We start from the raw sequence: 22,048 nt of genomic DNA, 5'->3' as shown, positions 1-22,048 counted from the left end.
TTTGCAGGATGGAAGGATAGCAAGAAGGCCACAGGTTCTTGGGCATACTAAAAACCTATAGCAGTTTGCATGAATAAACAATCCTCAATTCTTGTTTTCCTTTTATTGATTTACAGAACCCACAAAATGGTTGTTAATGGCAGTGTTGAATAATTTTATCCATATGCATTATAGAGATGATTGGTAAATACAAACACAGCTGTGTGCTACAATAGAGTCTGTATCATAAGTCCTTCCTCCAATAAGCACAGATTAAGTTACATTATAGATTTTTCTTTAAGATTTACTCATTTGTTGAAGAGCAGAGTTGGGAGAGGGGGCACTTTCTTGCGTCTGCTGATTCACTCCCCAAACGGCTGTAGTGACAGGGGCTAGGCCAGATGGAAACTAGGAGCCAGGAGTTTCTTCCAGCTTTCCCACCTTGGTTCAGGGACCAACAGATTTGCCTCTCTTCTGCTGCTTTCCCAGGCCATTCGCTGGGATCTGGATCAGAAATGAGGCAGTTAAAATCAAACTGGTGCCTAGAAAGGGATGCTGACTCTACATGTGGCAACTTTATCCACTATGCCGCCCCCCATGTTTACTATTTTGAAAAGATAAATAAGAACAAAGATTTTCTAAAAACATAAGAGTTTGTTTAAATAGGAGAAAGCACAGAAATGAAGCGTGAGATACCTTGGTGTGAGGCCACTGATAGCTTGGTTTAGTTAGGATAGGCTAACACAGATTGTTAGAGACTGCGTCTTGATTGACACTATTCATATGGAAACAGCCAGTGAAAACCAGTGAGTGTTCACAGGCTGCAGTTCCTGCCTTGGTGTGCTTGTAAGATGCAAACAAGTCAATCTCTGGGCTGCAGATTATTCTTCATCAATACACAGAAATCACATCATGTGATTTGGCAGTCATCTCCAATGCCTGACTAGAGTGGACGCAGTTTTAGGTTTAGATTTCTTTGCGTTCACCCTGAGCCGGTGGATAGGGAGGAGTGAGTGAGATTACTCTTAAACAGCTTCTCTGCAAGTACATGTGGAGCCAGGAGTTAAAGATACTGTCTCCTGGTCATCAACCTCACCAACAGCTTTGATTGTTCCTCTGGAATATGTTAGGCATCATCTTGTAATCTTTACTACATGTTTATGCGGTGTATGCGTGGTGATTTTTGAAGTATTATAAGTCTCTGAAATAAAGTGTGTCTTTTCTCCCGATTGATATGGCACTGGATTCAGTCACTGGCCAGAGTTTATGCAGGTGTTAGCAGCTCAGCAAAAAAGATTGCTTGCTTAGTGAAAATGTTGGCTGAGCCTGCTCTGCCTGTGCCAGCAATGCATGTGAGGCCCGAGAGATCCAGGGAAATCCTTGAATCAGTTATTGTGTTGTTTACATTCCCTACAAAAGCTATAGATTTTATTCTACCACTGACTTGTTTTTAAAAGCTCAAATTTTAAAAAGTGAAAAAAAATAGTGCAAAAAAGCTTTCTGTTGACATATTAGAACCTCCTGTGAAAGAAGCATGTGGTGGCTAATACTAAATCCAGGAACAATGAAAAATAAATGAGATGGGCTTGGATATACTTACGGACTATCTTTCTTTTGCCTCTTTCTGTTTTTTATCCTACAAAACCTAGTCACAAACATCTGTATTTGTTATAAAGCAGTAGTTGTGTTCTCTTAGCTTAGTGGGAACAGAGAGTTATACTGAAGGTAAGATGGGCAAAATGTCCCAAAAGCATTAAAAATTAACCAAATAGAATACTTCTTGTTGTGGTTGAACGCTCATAATTGCTCCAATTCTTTACATAGTATTTTTCAGTCAAATGCATTTTTTGTGCTTCCTCGACTGGGGAGTATTGTGAAGCAGCAGATGGAGATCTCTTCCAGAGCTGGGGAACGTGAGAATCACAGACAGGACTTGCATAACTTCCAGAGAGTAGCATGATCTGCACTAAGGAATCAGTACTTTCAGAAATGTGCGATGACTCAAATTACCAGTGTAGACTGTTTGAGACAATTAATGGTAGAATCATTTACTAGAGTTTTCTGCTGGGTGATGGCTTGAGAAAACAAAAAATCTTAGAGGGGAGCTGGTAAGTATAATTTATCACAAAATGCCAGATGATCTGGAAAGTAACTTCGAGCCTTAAATCAATAGCAAACATGAATGCTTCTCCTATCTATCAGCAATGCTGTTAGAGATGACAGTTTGGTGAAGGCAAGAACACTCCGCACACCTGACGATGAGTTTTGCCATTGGATTTTATGAGATGCCTTTTAAAGGAAAGCTTTGTCATCGTTTTAAAGACTTTTTTTTTTAATCTGCACATTACAAAAAATGTGTTTGTGGACTCCTGCTTCTGTTGCATCTCACTCTCCTCCTGTCTCAATAAGACTGTTACCTTCTCTCCTGCTGCTTGCTGACATATCTCCAGACACACTGTGTGAAATCCATCTTACCTTATTTTGTTTTCTCTTCATATCAGAACAAACAAGAAACACAGAATTGTGTGCCTCTTTGGGACTGTAGATTGTGATTTAAAATGTGCTGATGTATCCAAAAGTCTTAAATGGAAATTAGTCATCATGCGGGAGAGTGATTTCTTGGCCTGCTGTGTTCTTCAGCTGAAGGGTTTTATCCTGGCTGAGTGCACACTTATGTGGCAAATAAGCATTAATAGAAGCACTTTGGGTAAAATGAAGTGATAATGAAACAGAATTTACTATCTGAGCCAAAATGTTAGGCAGTATTAGCATGTGCAAATGAAATGGTTGATCAGAATAGGATTATGGAATTTTTAAATTTCAAATTATGCAGTTATGATTCTGCTCAGGAATGGTCCAGAATTTTCCTTCTCTCTGATCTGTTAGGCTAATCCACTGACTTGGAGCTGCTTCCTTCCCAACAGTGGACATCTTGCTTCTTGACAACTGCTGCAAAAACAAATAAATAAACAATGCCCCACCCCCTGCAAAAAGAAAAAAGTTCTCTAGGATTAGCTGCTGTATTCAGCAGAAATCAAGCACAAAGCCCAGCCTGAGAAGAGAGCTGCTGCGGTTCTTGTGTGGTTATGTGCGAGGTCTCCATTGCTGTGCCCTGAGAGATGAGGTCTCCATTGCTGTGCCCTCAGTTTTTTTCCACCATGTGACTCTTGGTTGTTGCTGGCTGCTATCCTTTTGAATTTTTATTTTTGTGCTCTTTGGAATGCACACCCCATTCTGACTGTGGACTGTGTGCTGTACTCTTCGCCCCAATATTTTCCCCTTTAATATTGTTGCCCATTCTTTAATTTCCAGCTGTCTGTCAGTAGCAGCTCTCAAGAGAATAACTTCCTCCTTGGTTACACCTACATTCTCTCTCTTTAATCTATCTATATGTTGAAAGACGGGAAGAGATATTGCCTATTTGCAGTTTTACTCCCTAAAGCCACAAAGGACCATTTAGGGTCAGGCATGTGCCAGGATCCAAGAGCTTCTTGCTATCTCTCATGTGGGTTCAGGGGCCCAACCACTTGGATCATCCTCCACTGCTTTCCCAGACACATTAGCAAGGTGCTGCACTGAAGTGGAGCAGCCAGTACTTGAACCAGTGCCCATATGGACGTTTGGTGTTGCTAGTGATGACTGAATCCACTAAACCACAACACCATCCCTACATTTTCTAATCATATTATCATCATCACTTATTTGGAATCATTTTGTGTTTAGCTTACCTTATGTAGCTTTTGCTTTTGAATGGTTGCTTGTTTAATGTTTGAAAGAATTCAAAGCATCTGGCCTGGAATCTACTCTTCACTTTCAGTGTTGGGTGGATGGAGGAGGGACAGTGTTGATGAGGTAGTAAGTGGGGGAAAAGCAGGTCATCTGAGCTAAAGGGCTTGTGAATTTGACCTTGGTGACATAGAGGAATGTCTATCTAATTCATTAACCTCGTATATAAGAGTGTGAAGCTTTGTTGATGGTGGCCCAGCTTGCCGGGCCACAGTGACAGCCTTTCAAAGTGAATGTTTTCCTTCTATTTTTGCCATGTTTCATTTCAAATTTTAATTAAAACTTGTTCAACAATGGGGATATTCACAGCCAATTGCCAATGAAAGAACTCAGAGTTAATTCATCTTTATTAGAATGAAGATTCTGGTACTTAAAGACAAATGGCACCAGAATTTTACTATTTCAATTCTTCCAAGCTTTTAGTGAAACTGTGTAAGGGATTTTTAAAAGCTGTGCAGACGTTCTGGAAATCTTTCTGAGATTGCACTTCAGGTTTGTGTATTTAAAAGTTCCAATTGCATTTTCCAAGTTTTACCTTGGCTGACAATTTGCTTCTGTTAGAATATGCATACAGGAATGGGGTTAATTAATCAGGCAGAGGGAAACAACACTTTTCATACATTGTACAACCTTAAAAGTATGCTTTAAAGTGAATTATGCATTAAGCAAAAGTAGCAAAAGTTATACAGTAGGATTGAAAGTCTTGGGAAGCCAATAGTTTCAAAAGTCACTACATGTTTGTGTTGGTGTGACAGTCGAAATTCTGTACTTGCAGAAATTGTTGTTTACTGGTAACTGCCTTTTGTTCCTATTCAATTTGGTGATTTATTTGAAAATATACCTCTGGAACTCGCAGAGTCAGTAGATCTTACTTTGTCTTCTGAACAATTCTTGAAGCTGTTTGCAGACATAGGGGATCTGTTTTCTTGGGATATTACAAGTCATCAGCCTCAAGTGGGAGTTGCTCAGAGGAAAGCTTCATTAAATGCTGTCAGGTAAAGCAGACAGGAGAAAGTTTTAGTTCCCTGGGGAAACTTCTTCCAGAGAAGCATTTTTTTCCACTGCCATTATAGCCAGAGTTATAACAGGATGCGAGGTTTGGAAAGGGCTGAGCAGGGGACTTCCTGCTTGTGATAGACATGCAAAATGTGGAGAAATGGAGCGGGAGGGCCTTGCTGCTTGAGCCACCTTCGTTTTTATATATGATATAGTAAAATCTCAGAGTTAAATTAAGTTAGTTTATTGTAGCTTTCCTAGTCTGTGGTTGCTTGGCCCCTCCGAGTACAATGTTTCGAGAGAAACTTTCTCAGAACAAGTGAAATACAAGCTCAAGCATATCAACTGTTTTGGAGTTGCTTCCCATACTCTTGTACCTTCTTGCCAATTCCTATATTCTTGTTAACACGCACATCCTGAGACATTTCCCTGCTCACTCTTAAGGAGAAATTAAGAAAGTGATCCTTTAATTAACTGCAAAACAAGTACAGATATCTCTTAATTTTAGGGCGTGAAACTCACTGCAAATCCTTAATTTCTGCCCCCCTTCTATTTATAGGGTCACCTCAAGTGCCTCAAGAAACATCTGGATTTTCTTACAAGGAGCCAGATAATGAGCCATTTGGTCCTATCACCTTCTGTTGTTAGGGATTGCTGGAAAGGACCAGGCTTACCCTGGAATGGCTGGACGCTCCCATACGGAGTGTCACCCCTGCTTGCAGTTCGCATACTGGTTAGATTCAACTTAACTAGTGGCCAGTTGCTGATCACAGACTGAAGTTGGGGTTGCCTACCTGTTGTGGCTTTCCTCTTCATATTAGGTTACATGGAACATACTGGAGAGCAATGATTAGTAAAGCCGCCTGCCTTCATTATATATTTTCTCCTCTTTTTCGTCTTTTGCCATGCCTCCATTGTTGACACCCTTACAGAAGTCTCTGCTAACTAAGTGGGATTGGTTTCAGGACACAAAGTGAATTTCCGAAACTTTTTCCAGATTCCTGGGGAACCTTGCTGGGAAGGGAGAAGGATTTTCTACTGGTCTCTACCATCCCCCTTAGTTCACTCCAATTTGCAGTGCTGCTTGCTTCTTGCATGCCTTTTCAGCAACATATGCACTGATGCTCTGAACTCTTAAGGTGTCTTGGTAATTTGGACGTTCAACCTGGCACCGTCATTAAGACTGACGCTAAGGCTAAAGCCAGTCACCATACCTTTTTGTCAGATTGGCTGGTATATTGTTTTCCTCCTTCTTGGCACTTGCTAACACTGCTGACTTTTCCAATGATGTCAGATGCTGGTTGTTAAGGTTTGAATATCAGCCCAGATGAGGCTGGAAATACTCCCTAACAGTGACAAAAACTCTTTATGACTGACTGTTAGACCTTATATACCTTCTAATTACACAAGTCATAGCTGGTGAATGGCACACACATATTTATCAAAACTGGGTAAGTGGGAGAATACCTCTCCCAGCTTCATAGCTATTTCTGTAATGTCAGTTGTGCCTTTGGAAAGAATGCAATAGTAGCATCTGAATTACTTTTATGTAAGTGAAGCTAGCTATGTAACGAAATAAGATGATAGTTTGCATAGATCCTTGGGTGTCTTGGGTTGAAGATTCATCTTATGCAAGGTGTCTCTTCCATTCATTTCGTATCTTTCCATGTATAAGGTGATTCTTACAAGCTTCCTTTTTCCACCAAGGAAATCTAGGAAGAAACAGACTGTATTTCTCGTTAGGCTTCTCTTTCCATTCTGAGACATTAAGTTAGATGAGAAGGACACAGAAATGCACATCCTGTTTCGGGAATTTTGTGGACTAAACTCAGGTTCAGGTCTGGGAATTGAAGAACAATTGTAAGACCAGATGTAATGTTGTAGAGACCCTTAGGGACCCCTTGCTTAGAGGTAGGAAAATCAATGGCTAAAGAAAAAAAAAGATAGAGGCTTTTAAGCAGAGGTGTTCTGGGAACAAAGGATGGAGGATGGATTTTATTTATTTATTTATTTTTTGAAGAAACACTGCAAATGCAAGTGGTTCAACTGAAGCAAGGGCAATAGGTCAGCTGTGGTGATTTATCCTCCAAGTGTATGTAGTTATGTGTGCAGTGGCATTGTAGTAAAATGTTTAATCATAGTTGTAGAACCAAATGTGTATTAGGAAACAACATTGTTTATGCTAGTTGAAAATGCCCTACTTTGTTTGGAGTCCAGAATATGGAGAAAGAGCTCAGGTTCTTTTGGCACAGTAGAAATCAATCTGTTTTTCCTGTTAATATCCTTGGTGTGTTCTACTCACTCTCCAGGAATCCTGTTACTAAAATCATGAGAATTATTAGGCTCACAGAAGAAGGCTCCCAGCAGTGGGAGAGAAAGAAACCAAGCTAAGGGAACTCATAGTCTAGGGGTATTTACAATGCTGGTATGGTCGGTTTCTACAGATGGAGAAGGCTGAAACTGACTGGTCCATGTTATAACAACTGTTGTCTGGCAGAGGACCTATGATCAGCAATTTTCTGTTTGGTGCAATATTTGTGCGTAGGCAAGTTGACCCTCTGGTATAGGCCCCCTATAGGTTTTACATACCTACTATGTGCAGGCAAAGGACTGTGAGGTGGTGGGGTTCTGATCTGATTTTAAAGTGCAGTCTGGTGCTTTTTTCATTTTGTTTCTTCTTGCCACTGCTGGAAAGAAAATGATCCCCTCAGGGAGTTTATCAAAGCCCAGCAAAGATATTCCCTTGATGGACGAATTTTTTTTTCCCAAACTTGGCAGGCCTAGAAAGTAAGCAAAGCTTGCAAAACATTAGGAAATATACAAAGAACAAAGAACAATTTTCCAAACAAAATGTCAGAAAAGCAGTGAAGAGATGAATCAAGACACTGCAACTCGTACTGATGCTAAAATATAGAATTTATTATCTTTTTTTTCTGTTCCCTATAGAAATATCAATCTTTTTAAAATGGTACCACACCAGTGAAACATAGATGGGTGTGGTCGATGAACTCAGAGATACAGCTAGGAGATTCCCTGATGTCTCCTTTCATGATTCAGCCTACCAGAGCAAAACCTAAAAATTTTACTTAATGTTCTGAAACGGACTGTCAATTTTTAATTCATATTTTTTCAGGAAAGTGCACTACATGTTTGGTTTTAACTTTTCATGACATTATAGAACTTCTCAAATAGGAAACCTCCAATTACTCACTGTTTGATTCATGAAATACTGCAGATAGCAGTCTTGGGGGCTACTTTCCCCTCATAGAACTCTGAACTGGCAAATCAGTATTTCCGGGCATAATAATTGCATACAGCAAATTCCCCATGGATGAGCCAGTAAGTGCTAAGCATGCTTACACAACCCACTGTCATCCCTCAGTCCCCATCACCCTCGTCCTAGCCTAGGGATGTCCTATCTGGGTCACCAATTTGTTAGTTGATGCACAGAGATGATGCAAACAATCATTCTTAAGTGGGAATTGCTCAGATGAAAACTTTGTGTTACGAGGAAGGAGACCATGGGAACGTGGAGATGCTTGGACAAACTGCCTTCTGAGAAGCAGCTGGATAGGGATGTTATAGCAACGGAAAAGGCAACGTACGGGATGGAGAAAAGGAGAGCAGTAGTATCCTCGCATTCCAGCATCCTCTATCTTCAGACGTTGATTGTTCAAAAATTTGAATCACATTCAACTGATTTCCTGTAGCTTTCTTCATTTGTAGTTATGTAGCTCCCACTGAGTACTATGATGCAAGATAAGCTTTCCTGGAACATCCTTTGAAAATAAGATTAAGCCAGTAAACTGTTTCTCTGCTCATTTAATTATTTTGTTTTATTATTTTATTTTATTATTTTGCTGGCAGGGACATAGGGAGAGGATCATTGCTCAAAAAGTCATAATTGGGCATTTGTCAGAGTGAAGTCTGGAGCTGGGAGCTCCAGGTGGGTGGTGGGAACCCAAGCACTAGGGCTCCCAGTTGCTGCCTTCCAGGATATGCTCTAGTAATGAGGTAGGTCAAAGGGTTACAGGGATTGAAACTAAGCAATGCAATAGAGGTTGCATCCTAAGTGATAAGCTGTGCCTCCTGTTTGCTTAACGAATGTGCTTTTAGTTGCAAAACATTACTAAAATACAGCTTTATAGGTGTATGTATACAGGTTTCAAAACATGTAAATTGTGTGTTTTATAAAAAAAACTATTCTTGGAAATATTTTTTCATAACATCGATTCATCCATTTTATCACAAACAGTTGATGATGTACATATGTGCTACATAAATGAAGAATCAGAAAACCCCTGAGACATATAATAGATGTATGGACAGGAATATTATACCCAGAGGTCCATAAGATTGTACATGATAATCTTTTCCTTGGTCAAAGATTATTACTCTAGCTAGTTAATATGACTGATAAATTGTGTACCCTTCAGAGTGAAGTGCAGCATGGAGAAGATCTTTCGTATTTGGTGTGACTGGGCCCTGGACTTTTCTTGGCCACAGAGACATAACATTCATTATTATCAGACACTATCATTTGGGGAAACTGGTGTAGGAAAATTGGGGAGGAAGGAGATGGAAAGAGGGAATCTCTGTGCCCTCAAATCTGTATCATGAAAAATAATAGCAATAAGCAATAATAAATAAAATGGGATTTAGATCATTTTTAGTGTTTCCTGTTTATTCCTATTGTGAGAATTTAGAGAAACTTGAATTTGGCTTCAGTTGTTAGCATCATTTTCTTTTGTATTATGACAAATATTGAAGTTTACTATAATTTACCATAATTGCTGTAAAGAAACATCGTTTTGTTAAGAAGAGTCTTGTCTTCACTTGTATGTGTGTGTGAGTGTATTTGTCTATTCCGAGGCAAGAGCAACTGTTGTCATTTAACACCATTCCTTTTCTGACAGAGCCATTGTTTCCTTAATGGTTGATGAAACATTCCAAGGATCAATGAAACTGTCTCTAACCTTGGCATTGAGGAATTCTCAGAGTTCCACATTTGTCTCAAAGTCCTGTATTTCTTCCAGTCAACACAAACATTTGGAATATTTATTTCTATTTAGGAAAACAACATAAACACATGTCTCTTTTCCTAAAGAAAAGCTGTCTTTGTTCACTTCATCTGTGAAGTGAAAAAAGGCTTAATAAACTTTCCACAATCATATGATGCGGATTACTGCTTTGCGCAGTTGTAGTAGCCTCATTAGTTTCACTACAGAGCTTAAGATGGTTTCATGTCGAATTAAAAATATAGGTCATTTGACGGACTAATGGTGCTAGTTCAGTGTGAACTAACTTCAAACTTACCCATATTCCAATGTTATCTGATTCTACTGCAAGCCAATTGTTGTAATGCTTATAATTTTATGTGACATTTCTGTGAATGTAATTACCTTGTAATGTTGTTACAAACGTCTGCCTTGCACGCCCACCAAATCTTGAATTATTTAATACAATGATTGTCCCCATCTTATACATTACCCTGAAGTAAGTGCTTTCCACCTTAATTCTGTGAAGTACCATCCATAATTTCATGTTTTCCAAGAGTGCATTTCATGAACACTGATTATCTTTGAGCTGTGATATTTTGAAACAATGGTCAAGCAAAGTTTAGAAACTTAATGAAACTGTTAGACAAGCCTGTGTGTGTCAGAGAGGCTTGAGGAAAATGGACATTTTTGAGTGATCAAATGAGGAAAGATATGTGGAAGCCAGCCAGCACTTGCCCATCCTAAGGTTTGCCCATGCTCCACACCCCAGGGAGGATTTCAGGCAGTGTTTCAAGCCCCGTCCTGTGCTAATTTCAAGAATTGCAGGACCCGGAAGTACTCCATCCAACAGTACCCTAAAAAGAGGTGGGAGGAGGAAGAGGAGGCGCAAGCCCCTATGGTCTGAAACCAGATGGCCTTGAGGCTCTTTGTTGGGTTGCCTACCTGGTCTGTCAGGAGTGTTGTGTTCATGAAACTTGATTAGCATGCTTTCTGCTATTCTCTGTCTCATGTGTGGAATTCTTGTGGGAACACAAGAACCTCTGAGGCAGCCTAACACAGCTGCTTAACGTGGAATTTTAATGCTGCAACAACTTTTAAAGTCATACATAGGGAGACATACAGATACATATTTGTAAACCCTACTACTGTATTAAGCTTCTCAATTTTCATATTAAATTATGAGTAGTATCTAACATCATTGACTCCTCTCATGCTATTTTCAAAATTCAAGTTATTTATGGAAGATAACTCAATTGCATATTTAGAGCATTGAAAGTATAAACATGTAAGGTACAAAGCTTTGCACATCTACACATCTGCCCCTTCCTTTCACCTATTTACTATCAGTAAACACTTCCAGTATATATTAAATGTAATGTTGCGTAGTTTTCTCTCCACCGAGTTTTTAGAAATGGTAAGATTCTTTTCACTGAGCTCTTTGTTTCAGGAGGGATTGGGCAAACAAATGAGCAGCGTGGAGGAAGATTCTTCAGCCAGAGAGAAAGCATCACAACAGTGGCAGAGAAAGTCCCAACTGTAGGCTTATCTGTTTTTAAGTGGAAAATTGTCCCTCATTGCTGGCTTTATAAATTAACCAGGTGAAAACCTATGTGGCAGGCAGTTGGCTGCCAGTCACCTTTTTTTGCATATATATGCTAATAAGCTGAAACTGAAGTGTCAAGGTCATTCAGTGGTCAGAGCCATTAAGTGGTCAGAGCTGAAGTAGCCCATTTTGCGTAGAGAAGGCTACGGAAGGCTCTGGTAGGAAATAGTAAGAATTTTTCTCCTGGTGCTTCGAAGTAACTCTTCAAATTATTTTTGTATTACCCATTTGAGAATTAAATAAATCTATTGCATTGTGTCCTGTAGCCAAATTTGGTTTTATGTTTCTTCTAAGCGTTAGCTGGTTTATCAAAATGTAAAATAAGTTGGCAAAGAATTGAGCAAAATCATTTTTATGTACTTGAACATGGCCCTCATTTAGCATTTAAAATTTCCATATTATCTTTTTACAGTGGTTTTAATAGATTCTAATTTGCATACTATTTTCATACTTTTCAAAGGTATACTTCTTAGAAATATTTATTTCTTGTTTCTAATTTTTAATTTTTAAAAAAATTTATTTGAAAAGCAGTTACATGGAGTGAGGAGGGGAAACAGACGAGAGACCCTTGCCATCCCCTAGTTCACTCCCCAGTTGGCTGCCATGGGCAGAGCTGGGGCGGGCTGAAGCCAGGAGCATGGAGATTCCTCCAGTTCTCCCACTTGGGTTCAGAGAGGCCCAAGCACTTGACCCATCATCCTCTGGTGCCTTCCCAGTCACATTAGCAAGGTGCTGGATCTGAAGTGTGGTAGCCGGGACTTGAACTGGTGCCCACAAAGGATGCTGGCATTGGTGTTTAATTACAGTGCCGGCCCCAGGAATATCCATTCACTTCTGTTTTTTTTCTCTCTTACTGTGGTTTATATTTGGTAATTTTTTAAGATGCATACCTCAACATTTTTTTTCTTATATTTGATTACTATAAGCATTTATAGCTATGAATCTTGCTACCAACATTGCACGATGAACATTATATAATTCTAACACAAATTCTTATCTTTATCAATGTTTTAGGTAGACTGAATACAGTGTATTTGACCAAGTTTTTATGGGTTAGTTTTTAATGTTCCATGTGATACAATCCTTTAGCTTTCTTTTATGATTTAAAATGTCTAGGATTGATCTGTTAAGATCAGTAGATTCATATTATGTCCTTTTGTCACTTAACAATACATTGAGATTCTTTGTGTAATGTGCATTTTATGTTTTATATGGTTATTATATCAAGCTGTTTTACCTGGAGAGTGTTATATGTGTATCAACATGGTCATGTTGGTACACATGCTTCATTTACATAGACTACGACTTCAGCTTTATTTCTTCCACATCACTGCTTTTTTCTAATTTGCTTTGTCTATTACACTTGTGACCGACCTCAGAGAGGAGAGTGAAGTCTTCTACTTCCAGCACTTACACCACGTTCTTAATTTGCCTTAGGTTTGGTTCCTATATAATCATAATTTCTAAATCTTTAAATGATTTTCCTCCTTACTCATTTTAATGTTTGTTTGTTTGTTTTTACCTTAAGTATAATGTTTGACATTTAAATTGATTCCTTTTATCCATCCTTTTTTTAAACTTCCTCTTACTTATTCTTCTGTGTATCTTTTGAGAGTTAGATTTCTGGAAAAACATGCTTTTAATTTTGGTTTTATACACAGTTTAGAGGTAACTTCTTTGTGATTCAATCTACAATACGTAAATAAATTATAAACTTTTCTTAGTTATGGATTATGAATTTTTTATGAGAATTTGAATATATACTTCATTTTCTCTCTTACATAATGTTTTCTTCCATTATTTCACAATAGTCACCTTTTTTAGTCTAAGTGAGTTCTGTTTCATTATGTTTATGCTAACACATTTGTCTTCTCTTTAACTTTGAAAATGCTCATAGAAGCCCTTTTATGGATAGTAACTGATGTACCATCATCCTTGCAAATCACATTATTGCCTTTAAAGAACATCAAGTCACCTTTCCACTTTAAATTCCCAGACATATGTTTCTGTTGGGAGTGAATTTACATTCAACATATGCAAAAACAACCTGTTAATTTTCCATCACTCTTACAAATATTTCTCCACATCTCCTATCTTCCATCGAAGTCTTGAAGACAAAATCCTTAGACATAGTCCCTTTTTCCCTCTAATCTGTTATGTATGGGTGCTTAGTTGTCTGTGCACTTATTTATGCAATTTGAAAGACTGAGAGACAGAGGCAGAAAATGATCTTCTTCCCACTAGTTGAATTTTAAACCCCTGCATGGACCAGACCCTGGACTGGATGAATTCAGGATCCCACCCATGTTAACTAGCAGGACACCAATCCTCGCTGTCTCCACAGGTGCATAACAGGGAGCAGGTATTGCAGGCAGAGCTAGAACTTGACCTGGGGCACCCTGATACCATTAACTGCTGAGCCAGATATCTGGCCCCAATCCCTATATACAATGTAATTTCTGATTATCCCGCAAAATATCTGCCATGGTAACTTAGAGTAGCATCGCCTTTGCTGCTATCTTCCAGCTGGTCTGTTCACGCCCCCTTTGGATCCTCCACACATTTCTATAGCAGCAAGATTATCTTTGACACTCATACATTTTATTTCAAAGTCTTCTGAATGATTTCAGGTCTTAAATATGTATTTTTAAAATATCCTATATAACGTCACAAAATTTATTCTTAATCTTATATCTCTTTCCGTGCTAAGTAGATTTAATTAGGTCAGTAATCGCATGATTTTTAGGTTTCTTACATTGTGAAGTGCTTCATACAGTACAAATGGTATAATTTTGAATGTGTATATTCTCAAACAATAAGCAATAAAGTAATGTTAGTATGAAGCAATGAGTGTCATATTTATATTGGTAGAAGGAATGGTGAAATGATCCAATGAGCCTAAATCTTGTCTTCAAAGTGACTGTGTGGCTAAGAATCTTTCATAGAGATACGTAAATTCCCAAAAGGAGAACATTTCCTTATGCTTCCTGCTGTCCTGCATTAAAACAGATTCCCTAACTACGATTTTCCTAGGTATGTGTTTACATTAAATAAGAATTCAAAATGTACTGCTGAAAATGTGAAGTTGACGAAATAATTGAAACATGTGCCTCACACATCAGAGCACCTGGTTGAGCTCTTGTCTCTCCCTGATAGAGATGAAAGTGATTATGTGTCTCCGTCACCTGTGTGAACCCTGAATGCAGACTTGCCCAGACCTGCTTTGGAGGAGCCCTCTCAGGAAACCAGCAATGACAATTCTTTTTTCTTCTCTTTCAAACAAGTAACTTTAAAAAAAAAGTTTGAATGTTACTGTAGGTACCTAAAGTATTCCTTCAGGCCAACTTTATATTGAGTCATTCAGTTTTGTGTGTAATTTGGCAATTTATATTAAATCACTTAACCATGTCCTACTTAATATATGAATGTCTATTTATGAACTACAATAAGAATTTTTTTGTAATAATTATCAGTTGTCCAAAATGAGAAACAAACAACAAGCAAAACCTGTGTCTCACATTTCGTTGTTTTTCCGCCCTTTGGCTCAGCTGAGCGGTTCCAAAGATTAAACCCCATGGGCCACTACATCTCTACTTCTGTTATAGATTTTTTCAGCCAATTGCGCTTTGAGTACTTCTGGAAATATTTTTAAATGCTATTGCTTATGGTAGTCAAAATGGCCCCCTTTGGGTTATGACCATCTGGTTTAATTTGTTAATATTCACCTCACATTGATCTAATTCAGTCAATATGTTTCTACTACAAATATAATCTCTATTTGAAAGGACTTGAAATTACCTAGAATAATGAGATGGATGTTTGGATAACTATTGAGAACAAGGCACATGTTTATAGCTATTTCTCTTTTGTTAAATCTACTGCAACGTTTAAAGATTGCGAAGTGTACACAGCATTTTTTTTTGTTTCTGCCTGCTGTTCAGATTCTGTAATTTTTCATTTAGCTCCCAAAAATGAGAATAGAACAAATGCCTCGTATATTGCTACGTACATTTGTCAATGGAAAATGACTCCCTCCTTGAACAAAGTATAGCAGGCTTCCACTATTCCAATAGAATGTCGATGATTTTGGAGTGCATGGCATCCACCTCAGACATCTGCACAGATGGGTGTCTGAAAGACATTATCTTTGTAGGATTGGGAATTGTCAAATGGGCACCATTGCAAAGGACATCCTTTTCATTTCAAATCTTTGCATAATGGTATTTACATCTAAGAGCTGAGAGTGCAGAACAAAATGAGTCAGCTAGACAGTGAGAAGCTCGTGCTAGGGAACACATTAAAGAGAGGGCAGAGGCTCTGTCACTCTCTTGGGAGAAATACTATTGCTGAATATAGAACATAAGCAGTCACATGGCTCAGAGAAAAGTCGCCTAGATCAGACGTAGCAGACATGCTGGACGCTAACAGAAGACTTTACGTTTCCAAACAATGCTTTAATCATAATTTGTCTTTTATTTCCTTTGTAAGTGACATTTCTTATCATTTAAATTAAGATTAATGTTAGGTTGGTTGCTTGCCTCCTAGGCATTTATGATTTTATTAGTGGAATCAAAATCTGGGTGAGTCTTGTGCCTATGGAACATCTTAAGTAAAATATTTGACGTAGAAATGGTGATTGATTTGCCATTTGATATGTATTTATCAAGAAAAATTCTAAATTAACTAAATCTTTCAAATCTTGTTTATATATATATAATTCCCAACTCTCTCTATAAATACACATTTAAGGTTAGCTTATGTTGTAGAGGTCAAACATGCTTCCAAGTTGGAACTGTGGCTGCTGGAGCCAGATTGTCCGAGCTAGAATCCTGCTCTACATGTAATAGCTGGCTGAATGCATCCTGTATAGCTGAAGCTTTTGTTGAAGCAATGTACATTTGTTGTCTGATGGCATTCAGTCTACAAGGAAGAATGTCAGTAACGCAGGGCTGGTGTTGCAGAGCAGCAGGGTAAGTTGCTGTTTGTAATCCAGAATCACATGTGAACACGGGTGTTGAGCCTTGGTTGCTCAGCTTAAGGTCCAGCTGCCTCATATCCTGCCAGAACATCGGAACGTGACCCCATTCGTGGGACCTTGTCAGCCATCTGGGCACCTGCCAGAAGTTTCTGGCACATGGCCTGGCCTAGCCTAGCCTGTTACAATAACTGAAGTGTAAATCAATGGGTGAACCTTTGCCGGTAACTCTGTCCCTCTCTGTGTAACTCTGCATTTCAAGAAATAAATATTCAAAACAAGAGTAGTAAAAACTGGCTCCTTTGTAATTTGAAACATGCTTATTCATTAACAAGTACTATGTAGCTTTCTAATGAAATGTTATTAAATAAGAATTACTACAACTTAGTTATGGATGCTCTTCAATAATATTATACTAGAATTTTTGGTCAATGGTACTTTAGTTATAATTGCCACCATTTTTAAAGTAAAGAAACACAAAGTATTCATAGTATTTTTTGATATTTCCACTTGGAATTCCCAGAGGAAGTTCCTGGCTCCTGGCTTTGGATGGGCTCAGCACTGGCCTTGTGGCCATTTGGGAGAGTGAACCAGTGGGTGGATGGTCTTTAGATTTTTCTTCACTCTATAAATTTGTCTTTCAAATAAAAATAAAATAACTTTTTAAAAAAATAGGTAAGTGCATAAGTTATTGTAAATTTAATAACTAAGAAATTATAGCCAATACAATTTTATCAGTACATCCATATTTGCATTAAGTGGATCCAAAATCAATTTTCCTGTCTTCTAAAAGTCATTTCATTGTTTTTTATTTATTATTTAATTTTTCAAATATTTATTTTTATTGTGAAGTCAGATATACAGAGAGAAGGAGAGACAGAGAGGAATTTCTTCTGTCCAATGATTCACTCCCCAAGTGACCGCAACAGCTGGAGCTGAGCTGATCTGATCTGAAGCCAGGAGCCTGGAGCTTCATCTGGTCTCCCACATGGGTACAGGGTCCCTAAACTTTCGGCCATCCTTGACTGCTTTCCCAGGCCACAAGCAGGGAGCTGGATGGAAAAACAGGGCTGCTGGAATTAGAACCAGCACCCATGTGGGATGAAGAAGAGGATTTTAGCCACCAGGCCACCGCGCCTACAATAGCACATTGAACACTCCCAGTTGTACTTATGCAGTGTTTGAAGACTTTCTCTTACATGTAACAAATTTTAAACAGATTTAACTGATTTTATTTATTTGACCCATCCTAAAGGATCATGAGTGTAAAGAATGAAGTTGAATTAGTAACACCATCAAAATGGTTACCATTCATAGATATATTCGCATTAGAATCCTCATCTGTCCAAAAAAACAAAATCAATTATTCTTTAGAAGTCAGGAAAATCATTGATCTTCTTTAAATAACTGTAATTTCAAACAATGGCCTTAAGCTTTGAAATCATTTTTCTTTTCCAAAATACAAACAAGAAAGAATTCCTAGTTATTCTTAAAAAACATGGATTTTTTTTTTAGTTTATTCATTTAGGAATCCTCCTTTTCATGTTCCTCTTCCTTTAGTGTCTTTTCATCTTTTCCTTTATTGTCTTCCCTTTGAATTCCTCACCTGTTGTTAAAGTGCTCCCCCACTAACCAAGACTTATCGTTGAAATCAATACCACTGTGGTAGAAAATGAGCAACACGCTTCAGCAGGCACTTCAAAAATGAGGATGCTAAGTGACTAGTAAACATAAAAAGAGAGCTCACAGTGTCTGTCTATAGTATGTCGCAAAAATATAAACTTACATTTTTAACAGATTAATTATTATTTGCAATTTCACAACCATTATTGGTTCTTTGTAATGACATCATGAAAGGAAAATGGAAGACAGATCACTTTGATGGCCAGAACCCACATAGGTGAAAGATGGAATAAAATGTATTACCTCTGTTTGTGTACAGAAATAAGAGCATCTGTCCCTCTCCTTGAAAAGAGAGACAGAATTATTACTCCATGGAGCTTGGATGAAAATAAAAATGTAGCATTTTCATTGTAGCCTTTTGAAAGACATCTCAGATTCTCAGGTTGACCTTGGTGTCTGCGCTTTCAGGATCCAAAGTTATATGTAAGATCTTTGATGTTATTCTTTCTTAAGATGTGGACATACACTAACAGGTACCTGTCCAGGGTGCTTGTTCTGTCTCAGAGCTGTAAATTATCACCCAGGATTTTCTCATACCCCAGCATTCTAAGTTTTCTGCACATTTTAGCCAGAGATTTCCAGTTGTACAGAAGCAAGAAAAATATTTGTTTTGTATATTTGCTAGCTTTGTTAGTCATTCTGGAGTTTCAAATTAGTTAATTAATACAACATGATACAGATGTTTAGCCAACAGAGAACTGGAAAGGGAGAAAGTAAATCCTACAAACTTAAGTCAACAGACATCGGGCAGAGTATCTTCCTCTCTATCTCTCCTCCTCTCTGTATATATTTGACTTTGCAATAAAAAAAATCTTGATAAAAGGAATAGTCATTTTTGACTTTTTACTTTCTTACATCATTCATTTTGTGAAACTCAAGTTTTTGTAGTTTTAGATCAGCTTTCCTCAGTATTTACTCTACCGAATTCTTTGATTTTTATTGCATCATTTGTTATCAAAACTACTGATGGTTCTTTTGAATTATTTCCACTTTATGGCCTATATATTTCTGAGATATGGGAACAAGAGGAGGCAATAAGTAAATAATTTGAAAGAATTGAATGGCATGGTTTTGAGAGTTGGCAAGCCCAGGGAGGACAGAACAATCAGAAACTCAGGAAAGAATAGATGCTGTAGTCCAGAGACTGAATTCTTGTCTGGGCTGGGAAATCATGGGTTGGACTTCTAAAGTCTTGAATTGATTGAATGAGGTCCTCAGGTCCTCTGTTCATTGTTAAGGATTATCTCCTTTATTTAAATTTATTGATTATAGATGTTGAAAACGTGTGCAAAATTCCTTTTTCGCAGCAACAGATAGGCTAGTGTTTGATTGTATTACTAAATGCGGTAGTCAACACATAGAATGAATCACTGACTCATTTTAAATAGTTTGCCTACGAGCCAGGTAGTATTTGAGGAAATCTCTATGTTTTTCTCATTGGATCTAATTTTTCTGGGATATAGGAAAGAGTGTGTTGAGCTGTAGCAGAGATCTTCACAACTTCATTTGGCAAATACCAGTGAGTGAGTTTCAGCAGCCTTCTGGGGTCATTGCTCCAGTATCAGGTAGCAGCCTGCGGTAGGCTATGGGGAACTCTTCAAAGCTTCTGTGGCCACTCTATCAGAAAGGAGTTTCTCCTTCTGATAATCAAAGGCTCTAAGACTCTGGAGCAGCTGAGGGCCATGTAAAAGGGTTCTTCCTGAGAAGCAACAAGAAGGCCTGGGTAGGAGTCAACTTCTGAAAGACGGCTCTTCTGTCCCTGGAGATACACGCTACTACATAGCATCCACTGGTCTGCTGCGTTCTGAGCACTTGAAGTACGGCGAGCTCAAATGAGAAAGGAACATAGTGATTTTATGTTATGGTTTTCAAATTGATAAAGCATCGAAATGGTTTTTGGAAATGCCTAGTTAAATGCAATAAATTTGAAAATGATGCACGTCTCTTTGGTTTCCTTTTTCAGGTGGCTGATGGGAACCTTAAAATGTATATATGACTTCCATTGTTTTTCTTCTGAGTGACAATATCATAAGGTCAATTTTACTTAAACACAGTAACATTTTCCAGTAAATCAGGAAATTAAATAAGACATTTTATTTTACTATTATTTGTTTTCTGCCTATTATGATGTATGGAGATTCCAGTATGTTCTGACTGGGAGAGACTGGCTTTCTGCTACTAGCAAATTCTCATCTCTAACTCAGAGCTGCCCTTTCTTGCGCCATCTATGCAGTCCACAGCCATTCCCCTTCTATCTGGCCTTGTACATCACATGGGATAGTCATCATCCAAGACCTGTGTGTACTAGGAAACCAGGCTCCACTCCTATTGCATTTAGATTACAACAGTTGTTGAAATTACTTAACCTTAATCCATTCATTCAGACTTGCCTTGCCTTCTGGAGGAAGCTCCATTCAATCTGACTTCCTCATTTCTGCTCTAGCTACTAGCATGTCTCCCTGGGAATTGACACCGGGACTTTGCTGTGTGTGGCTCTGCATGGAGCCTGTGGTGTCAGTCTCAAGGATCTCCTGAGTTTCTTCTTCGGGATCCATCTGAATGATCGCCATATAAAGGAATTCAAGGCACTGAATGTCCAATATATGCTGCTCTCCCATGGCAGGCATTTCTCTAACATCCTTAAAATGGAAATTGGCCCTCAAAATTTAAAAAAAAATGGAAAATTAAGGGACAATGACATTCATTACCAACAGTAAGATAATCGTGGAGCCAGTGTTGTGGTCAGCGTACGAAGCCACCATTTGCATGGCCAGTGTCCCGTGTTGAAGTTGCTGTTTGAGACTAGTATACACTGTTTTCCATCCACCTTCCTTTTCATGTGATTGAGAAGATAGACATCCTCCATCCACTGGCTCACTTCCCAAATATCTAAAATCACTACTGGGCCAGAGCAAATCAAGAAGCCTGAAATCTCTTGTCGGTTTCCCAATTGTGTGACAGGAATACAGATAATTGTACCATCAACTTTTGTCCCCAAGGATATGCATTAGCAGGCAACTAGACATACAGGAAAGAGAAGATTCAATCCCAGTAACTGGACATAGGATACTCAGTGGCTTAACCTGCAGTGCCACTGCCATAATGCCTGCCCCTCTGCATTTCAATTTTTGAGGAACCTCTCAGTTCTTTCCTTTAATGGCTGTATAAATAAACATTTCAAAAGTATATGAGGTTCCCTTTTCACTATTTCCTCACAAATACTTGCTGTCTTGATCATAGTCATGAACATGGGGTAAAGAAATCTATCAAATTTGTAGCACTTAAATCCAATCCTTTTTAAAAAGTATGTTGGAGTTGCTTTAAAAAATTTGTTTTTTAGAATATCAATCCCTTTAACTCAAATTGTTATAGGCTATACAGCTTTAGAACTTGCTTCCAAGTAGAAAATAGCAGAGTGCTGGACTCCGTTGACTCTATTTTCCTTTCTAATAGGTAGTATTTTTTTTCCTGGTTTTTGAAATTGTAGGTGTGTTTGCCCTAATCTCTTGATACTGCCTAATGTTCATGTGTTTGGTTTGTTTCTTTGTTTCTATGTTTTGCAAATCTTACTGGGAAGGAAGGACTGAATTAAAAACCTTTGCCCTGTGGCTAGAACCTTGCATTACTCTCAACTATTATCCCTACGTATTCCAGTCTAGTGCAATCCTGGGTCTATTAGCGCAATTGCTTTAGCATCTTCCACTGACCAATAAGAGGAAAGGAAAAGAGGGAAGGGGTGGGAAGGGTAAAGGAGGGAAGAAGAGGAAAAGAAAGAAGAAAGGACATGCTCTTACATATGCCTTATGATTAGTCTGCTTGTAGCTGATATTCCTACTGCTAACGTTATTGGACCACTCTGTGTCATATTTCAAAATACTGTACAGCACATTTGCAAAATCTCATTTCCATTTCAGAATGGTGGAAATGCTGCTATATTCCCAGTGCTTTGAAATCATTAACTTTGCACATAAAATAAAGGTAATTGGTAGAAGAGGGGAAATTGTATGAACATCTGTTCTTTATTTT

Source organism: Ochotona curzoniae, unplaced genomic scaffold, assembly GCF_017591425.1.
Source record: "Ochotona curzoniae isolate NIBS_2020 unplaced genomic scaffold, NIBS_Ocur_1.0 scaffold_2476, whole genome shotgun sequence".
Taxonomy (NCBI): domain Eukaryota; kingdom Metazoa; phylum Chordata; class Mammalia; order Lagomorpha; family Ochotonidae; genus Ochotona; species Ochotona curzoniae.
This window is presented reverse-complemented; position numbering follows the sequence as displayed.